The sequence below is a fragment of the Nematolebias whitei genome, chromosome 24 (genome assembly GCF_014905685.2).
Source record: "Nematolebias whitei isolate Nwh7 chromosome 24, NemWhi1, whole genome shotgun sequence".
Classification (NCBI taxonomy): Eukaryota; Metazoa; Chordata; class Actinopteri; order Cyprinodontiformes; family Rivulidae; genus Nematolebias; species Nematolebias whitei.
In genome coordinates, this window is record NC_056521.1 from 992,732 (window position 1) to 1,001,226 (window position 8,495).

Genomic DNA, 8,495 nt, shown 5'->3' on the forward strand with positions numbered 1-8,495 from the left:
GGTACTGAAATGGCCAGCCTGCAGTCCAGATCTTTCACCTATAGAGAACATTTGGCGCATCATAAAGAGGAAGGTGCCACAAAGAAGGCCCAAGACGATTGAACAGTTAGAGGCCTGTATTAGACATGAATGGGAGAGCATTCCTATTTCTAAACTGGAGAAACTGGTCTCCTCTGCCCCCAGACGTCTGTTGAGTGTTGGAAGAAGAAGGGGGGATGCCGCACAGTGGGAAAAATGGACTTGTCCCAACTTTTTTGGGATTTGTTGAAGCCATGAAATTTGGAAACAACAGATTTTTCCCTTAAAATGAAACATTCTCTCAGTTTAAACTTTTGATCTGTGATTTGTGTTCTATTCTGAATAAAATATTAGATGTTGGCACCTCCACATCATTGCATTCAGTTTTTATTTACAATTTGTTCAGTGTCCCAACTTTTTTGGAATCCGGTTTGTACATTGATACGAACATATTATTACAAAAGGACAATTTTAAAGGCAGGAAAAAATTTAAATTGTAAGTTATTCTAAAAAAAGTTAAGTATGGTCCTCTGGACATTCAAAAAACAAAACAAAGCAAAAAACAAAAGTAGAAACGTTTCGTCTTTCATCCTAAAGACGTCTTCAGTGTAATTCTGTTCTGAGCAAAGGACCACCTGTGATAAAAGTTTATTTTTAATACTACCCTTTTGAATTTAACAAAGTGAATTAACAGCTAAATCACCCTTCCAGTGTCAACCTTTAGGAGTTTTATTCCTGAGAATAAACTTGCTCATTATGAAGGCTGTTATGTTATAAATGACAATTTATGAACTTTCTTGTTGCTAAAAATACTTGAACATTAAAAACCACAGTTGGTTAAATAATACAAGCAAACCACCTGTTATTGAGAAGGAAACATTTATATTTCTTATTTGATCATTAAATGCTTTACATTTTTCATACAGTCTGGTTCCAAATATCAACAATTTAGCTCATCCAAATCCCCAAAACCATGTTTTTTTCTTCTTCTTTCGGCTGCTCCTTTCTTCAGGGGTTGCCACAGCAAACTAAGTTGCATGAAGACTTGGCATTGGCAATTATTGTTATGCCGCATGCCCTTCCTGATGCAACCACAGACCTCCGTGTGGAGCAGAGAGTTGCTACAGTATCTACGGCTCCCAGAGGAGCAGATGGTGGGGTTAAGGGCCCTGCTCAAAGGCAGTGTGTCTAAGTGGGGCAAATGAGGGTGGAGGCAGGTGTCGGTATTTCACCTTTCCCACCCACATTTTGATGTTGTCGGTACTGGGAGTTTAAGCGGTAATCTTCCGAGCACAGACCCACCTTCTCTAACCTCTGTGCCACCACTACCACAATAATGACTTCCATATACAATAATCTTTCCAAGTTAAATATAATTCTTCAACATTAGTAGAGCGCCATTTTCTCTCCTGGTTTCTAGATGCTGCTTTAAAGTACGTAACTCAGAACTGAACCAAGGAGCCAGTTTCCTCTGATTGATTACTTTCTTTTTCAGTGGAGCAATTTTATCAAGAGAAGTTTGCATTGAAGTTGTAAGATGATCAACTAGATGATCTAAGTCTCTGTTCTCTGATGCATTACTCTGCAAGACAGAGGAAAACATTGATGGAAGAGATTGTTTCAATTTGGTTACAGCATTTTCTGATAAGCACCTGCTGAGATGAAATTTACTCTCAGTGACTGTGTAGTCATTTAATGTAAACTCAAAGTTATTAAAAAATGGTCGGACAGAACAGGATTTTGAGGAACTATTACCAAGTCCTTAATCTCTACACCATAGGTCAGAACTAAATCAAGAGTGTGATGATAAGAATGAGTAGATGTGCGGACGTTTTGGGTAAAACCAAATGAGTCTATTAAATTATTAAAGGCTATGCTTAAGCTATCACTCTCAACACCCACATGAATATTGAAATCACCCATTATGATGATTTTATCAGTATTTAATAGTAATCTGTTAATAATTCTGTGAATTCAGACAAAAACTGAGAGTAAGCGCCTGGTGGACGATATATAACAACTAGTAAAAGTGGCTTTTCTGATTTCCATTTAGGATGAGAAAGACTGAGGGACAGCGATTCAAAAGAATCATAACTAATAACTGGTTTGGCATTAATCAATAATCCTGACTGAAAAATAGAAGCTACTCCTCCACCTCGGCCAGTTGTTCTAGGAACATGAACATTTAAATAATTAACAGGAGTGGATTCATTTATACCAACAAAATCCTCCTGTTGTAGCCAAGTTTCTGTCAGACACAATAAATCAAGATGATGATCAGTTATCAGTTCATTAACTAACAGGGATTTAGAGGAAACAGATCTGATGTTCAATAATCCACATTTAATGATTTGATGATTTTGCTCTGGTAAAGTAATTGTGTTTATTTAAATCAGATTTTTATGGTTTATATTTTTAGAGCTGATTTTTGGTTTATTTAATTTGAGCCATGGGCGAGTTGACACTGTTTCAATGCGTGTGTGGGTGAGTAACAGAGGAGAAGCAGCAGAGAGGGGTGGAGGACTGCACCTCTGCTTCCTGGACTGGACCCTGGGTTGTCAATAATTTGGGGGATAAACAAAATCAGCCATATTTCTAGAAAGAAGAGCGGCTCCGTCCAAAGTGGGATGGATGCCATCTCTCCGCATCAGACCAGGTTTTCCACAGAAAGAACTCCAGTTATCTATGTAGCCCACGTCGTTGTCAGAACACCACCTGGACACCCAGCGGTTAAACCACGACATATGGCTAAACATGTCATCGCTGGTCAGGTTGGGGAGGGGGCCGGAGAAAACTACGGAGTCAGACATGGTTTTAGCAAAGTCACACACCGAAGCAACATTAATTTTAGTGACCTCCGATTGGCGTAACCGGGTGTGATTACCGCAGACGTGAATAACAATCTTACTGTATTTAGCCTTAGCTTTAGTCAGCAGTTTCAGATAAGACTCTATGTCGCCCGCTCTGGCCCCCGGAATGCATTTGACTATGGCCGCTGGAGTCCCAAAAGCCACGTTTCAGACTATGGAGCTTCCAATAACCAGGGTCTGCTTCTCAGCGGGTGTGTCACTGAGCGAGGAAAATCTATTAAAAACATGAACAGGTCGGTGGTGAACTCGGGGCTTAGCCTTAGCACTACGCTTGCTCCAGACCGTCACCGAGCCGGCCTGGGGTCCCGGCTGCTCGACGTCTGATGGAGGACCGCTAAAGGGAGCTAGCCTCTATGGTTCCACGCTGTCTAAGGGGACCTGGCTAGCTACTGGTTTTTCTACAGCGTGGAGCCAAGCCTCCAGTTTAGACAGCCTCTCCTCCAAAGCTACCATAAGACTACATTTGTTACATGTATCATTACCACTAAAGGAGGCAGAGGAGTAGCTAAACATCTGATACACAGAGCAAGAGAAAACAGAGGAAGCAGGGAGAGAAGTGTTGATTTTCTGGGTTGTTAATATAAAAAAGTTTGATATGTTTACACAATTTACAGTTTACTTTAAAATGATAATTAAAGTGTTTGCCTGCAGTTTTAGCTCTGACTCTCAGAAGGGATCAGTACTTTGTGGAAATGGAAACATTGATACCAGTTTATTTTGTTCATCAAGTTTATCATCACACTTATTAGTCATTTACTTTATATCACACTCTGTTATGAGTTATATGTTTCTCCTCTTTTGCTGTTTTGACACATTCTTTGGATCATGTGTCAAAGGGAGGGATGTTGAGACAAATTAATGCTGATTGGTTTACTATAAATTTTTCAAAAACAGCGGCCCAACATTGTGACTCCTGCTTCGTGTGTGCCACTCACAATGTTTCAAAAACAATAAAAAACAACAGCTCCAGGAGCCCACAAAACTGTTACAGCAGCATTTCAACATTTGATGATTGACTTTATTGAACTGAAATTGAAACTATTGAAATTCTGTTGCGAGAAGTGGCGTCAAGGTGGGGTATCCCACAAAGAATTTCTAGTGACAACGGTCCACATTTTGCTAATCAGATACTTGAAGAAGTGTCTACCACACTGAACTTTGACCTGACTAAACATTGAGCATACCACCCACAAAATGGAGGTACAGTAGAAAGAGAGAATGGAACATTGAAAAACAAACTGACAAAAATCTGTGACGAGACAAAACTCAACTGGGTTACGTTTACCAATTTTACCCATTGCACTGATGTACATGCGCATGCGCAGAAGGGCTAAACATAACCTTAGCCCTTTTGAAATTTTATTTGCAGCTCCACCCAACCTGGGAGTGGGACCAGCCCAACTAATGACCTGAAAAACTGTGATCATAACATGCTTGCCTACTGCATTGAATTGACTAACCATTTAAAATCCCTCAGGTCTCAGGTCCAAGGAGGGCTTCCCAGCCCAGCTCAAGAACAGCTGCATGACATAACCCCTGGAGACTTTGTTATGATTAAATCTTTCAGGAGGAAAAGGTGGAACTCCCACAGGTGGACAGGTCCATTCCAGGTGCTATTGACGACCCACACAGCTGTTAAGATGGCTGAGCGAGCTACCTGGATCCACGCATCCCACTGCAAGCTGTTCAGAGGAACCAATCCACCATCAGAGGGAGGACCAAAGGGAGGACCAGTAAAACCAATTGCCTAAAGTCACTCAGTGGACAACTGAGGCAGCGTTCACTAGATCCAGTCCGAATCATAGACTTTTTACAGTTACTCTCTCAGAAGAACCAAGATGGGCCTGCCATCACATCCATGGAAAACGACCCTAGCACTGGGCCTACGGCATCGTATGGAAAGCCGTTGACAGACAGACTGGGGAGATCGTGGCAGTGAAGAAAATCTTTGATGCTTTCAGAAACAGAACAGATGCCCAGCGAACATACAGAGAAATCATGTTCCTCCGGGAGTTTGGAGATCACGTCAACATTGTCAACCTTCTCAACATCATCCAAGCACAAAATGATAAAGACATTTACCTCATCTTTGAATACATGGATACGGACCTGCACGCTTTGATAAAGAAAGGCTCTCTTCTGAAGGATATTCACAAGTGTTACGTCATGTACCAGCTCTTCAAAGCTATCAAATATCTCCATAGGAGTTTGTTTAACCATTCTAATAACTTGTGGTTGCTGTTGTACACCTTGTATTCGCTCATTGTCCACACGTCTGATCTCGACTGCCCTCACTCCTGAACGCCTGACAGAAACCTATGCCCTGTTACATAACAATGTCAACCCTGATTCCAATAAGTGTAACCCACCCACCCACTCTACTGTTTTTGTCCTGACCAACAAGAAGACAACCATTATGTAAATATTTTGTTTTATTATGTTTTTGCTTTTCATAATTTTGTCATTTTATTTTTATGATTTCTTTTACTTTTGCTTGCTCTCATTACAGGGATCTGTCCCCCACAAAAACAGCCTTAGCAGATTTCTAACTGATGTTTATGATAGCCATATGTTCAATCATACTGTGTATGACACATGTGCCTTGATGTTCCTTTTATCAGTGTCTGATCTTCTGTCTGTAAATACTTGTTTTATTGTAGTTGTTCCTGATGGGAACAAAAGGGAGGAATTGTTGATAGTTTCTGGGTTGTTAATATAAAAGTTTGATATGTTTACTCAATTTACAGTTTACTTTATAATGATAATTAAAGTGTTTGCCTGCAGTTTTAGCTCCGAGTCTCAGAAAGGATCAGTACTTTGTGGAAATGGAAACATTGATACCAGTTTATTTTGTTCAACAAGTTTATCATCACACGTATTAGTCATTTACTTTATATCACACTCTTTTAAAGCTCATCTAAAACTGTAAACAGCTAAACCCTTTCACCATCATTGTGTGAAACCTTTTAACTTCCGTTTCTCAAACCCAGCTCCAGAACCAGTCACTGACCACAAACGTACAGTCTGTTTTTTTCTCTGATAAGATTGTAAATGAGGTAATGGCTGTTGTATCAAAGCAAGATCTGTTACGTGTGAAGGTGTATAAATGAAGCTGCATTGCTCATGTTTTTTAGAGAACACACAGAACTCACTGAGCTGCGTTTCCATTCCATGTGTTCTCTCCTTCTGCAGAAGAGAAATAAACCTTGCTACGTGTTTTTTTAACAAAGTTCTCAGTCTGCTAAATTTTACTGAACAACAAAGTTTGATAAAACTCCAAAGAAGCAGCAGCCATGCTAAGCTAACGCTAGCAAGAGCTAGCAGATCCAAATACACCAATAAAAACCGAGAAGTGTTGAAAGATAAGAGGTGTTTTAAGCACTATCCAACAGTAGAAAAACAACTGTACTAAGTGTGTTTGTGAACTAGAATGAAAAACTGAGCAAAAGACAGATAAATCCAGAAAACAGAGACGACTCGAGCAAACAATTCACTCGAGTTACCAACACACAAACAGGAAGTGACACAATACGTCTCACCACGAACGTGCAACGTCAGCCATGGAAACGTCCTCTCCACCAGCGCACTCACATTTCAATCAGGATAATTCATGGTGTTCGCGTGCACAACCAAACTGCGTCAGGGCTCACTTGTTGAAGTGGAGGCTGCTGGACCCAAGTATTTGGTGCTCACTGCATTTGAGTGGTCATTTAGGACAGAGGTCCCCAACCACCGGGCCTTGGACCGGTATCGGGCCATGGGTCAATTTATACCGGGCCGCACAGAAAAAAAAATAATTTTTGAAAAATCACCGTATTCTCTCCACCACATCTGTCAATGAGTCACTCTTGACGCAGGTCAGCATGCACAAGTGGTAAGTTTCAGTTTCTGTTAGACGCATGCACAGATTGGTTCTACATCGCCCGTTCGGGTGGAGTAATTTAGCTGTGTGGTCTGGAGCAGACAGGAGGAGGTGCGCGGCCGTGTCTGAGCATTTGAAGGATTACGCTGCATACTTTTCAACCCGCCTGACAAAGAGTGACTGTAAAACTATGAACTAAATAAAACTATAATTTCAAACAAAGCTTCCTAACATCACATCAGAGCTGGTTTTGTCTTGAACTTTTTTGAATTCACATCAGAGCTGTTCCTTCACATTTCTGCTTCTGCTCTTAAAAAACATCTCCGCCCCTAAAAGTTAAAAGTCATGGGCAATTTTATAAAAAAACCCACAATAATTAAAGTTTTGCACTAGGCATAAGTTCCTGCGCTTTTGTGTACAATCTGATGTGTGAATCACTGCAGAGCAGGGAGGAGGATGACGAGGCTCAGCTGACCCCGGTGCGGGATATACTCATTAAATGAGAAATGACCCTGCACTTAATACACTTATAAATCACACATAAAGTGACTAAAAATACATTTGAAATACAGGTGCTGGTCATAAAATTAGAATATTGTGAAAAAGTTGTTTTATTTCAGTAATTCCATTCAAAAAGTGAAACACGTTTATTCATTCATGTAGCGATATGGGGCTTAAATATATATATATATATATATATATATATATATATATATATATATATATTTATATATATATTTTTTTTTTTTATCATTCAACCTTTATTTTGATTATCAGTTATGAGTTAAGCTCATAAGATATGCATGTATTATGCAAATAACCTCGTTGTTTGGGCACCACCTCTCTCTTGCAGAGGAAAATCAGTCTCGGTATTTACCCCGAAATAATGTAAACTGAAACGCGAGTTCTTTTCTCGTGTTTAAAGAATATCTAATCAATTAATACACACAGATATGCCAAAATAATCACAAATTCAGTTGATGTTTATGTGTTTGATTATAAAAATAATCTGTGATATATATGATGAAGATTATGCATAACAAAAGTTAACTGAATATCAAATGATGATCAGTGAAACTTAAAAGGCAGATTTTGGACTTGTTCCTGTTTGTGAAGTGGTTCAAATTGTATCTAAGGTGAGCTAAGTCTGATAAGTTGTGATGTAGGGTCACCAGAAATTGAAAAGTCTTTCTCCTACCAGGATGAGATGGTCGGGGTATGGTTCCGACAGCTGCTTAAATGATACCCGCCTCAGATGTTCCGGTGGTTGAGAGGCTGAAGACTCCTCAAAGTTCACCTGTCATCGTTAGAGGGACGAAGGTCCATGTGGTAGTGAGCTGGGATTTACCACTCTGTGGTGTGATGGTTGTCTGGTAGACAGCTCTCAGGTTAATGCCCGGTTCTGGTTCTGCTGGGTAACTTCTCGTCCTGAGACGTCTGCAGAAAGGATGCTTCTCTCCTTTCTGAGGTCAAGTGCAGAACCCGGGTTTCTTCTCTCTCCAGTTCTCTGTGCAGAAGCATGTTGGCTTCGGAGCGTCTCTTCAAAGCGCGTGTTTTCTCAAAAGGTTTCTTAGAAGTGCTACTAACTGTCTGTGTAGAACAGAGATGAAGGTCCACCTCAGGAGGGGTGGTCCTAACTTTTGGCTGTTTTTTTTTTTTTTTTTAATAAAGGCCTATTAAATAAATCTACAGTCCCTTTTCTCTGCCTTAAAAGTTTTCCTTTTAAAAGAGAAAATAAGACAAAT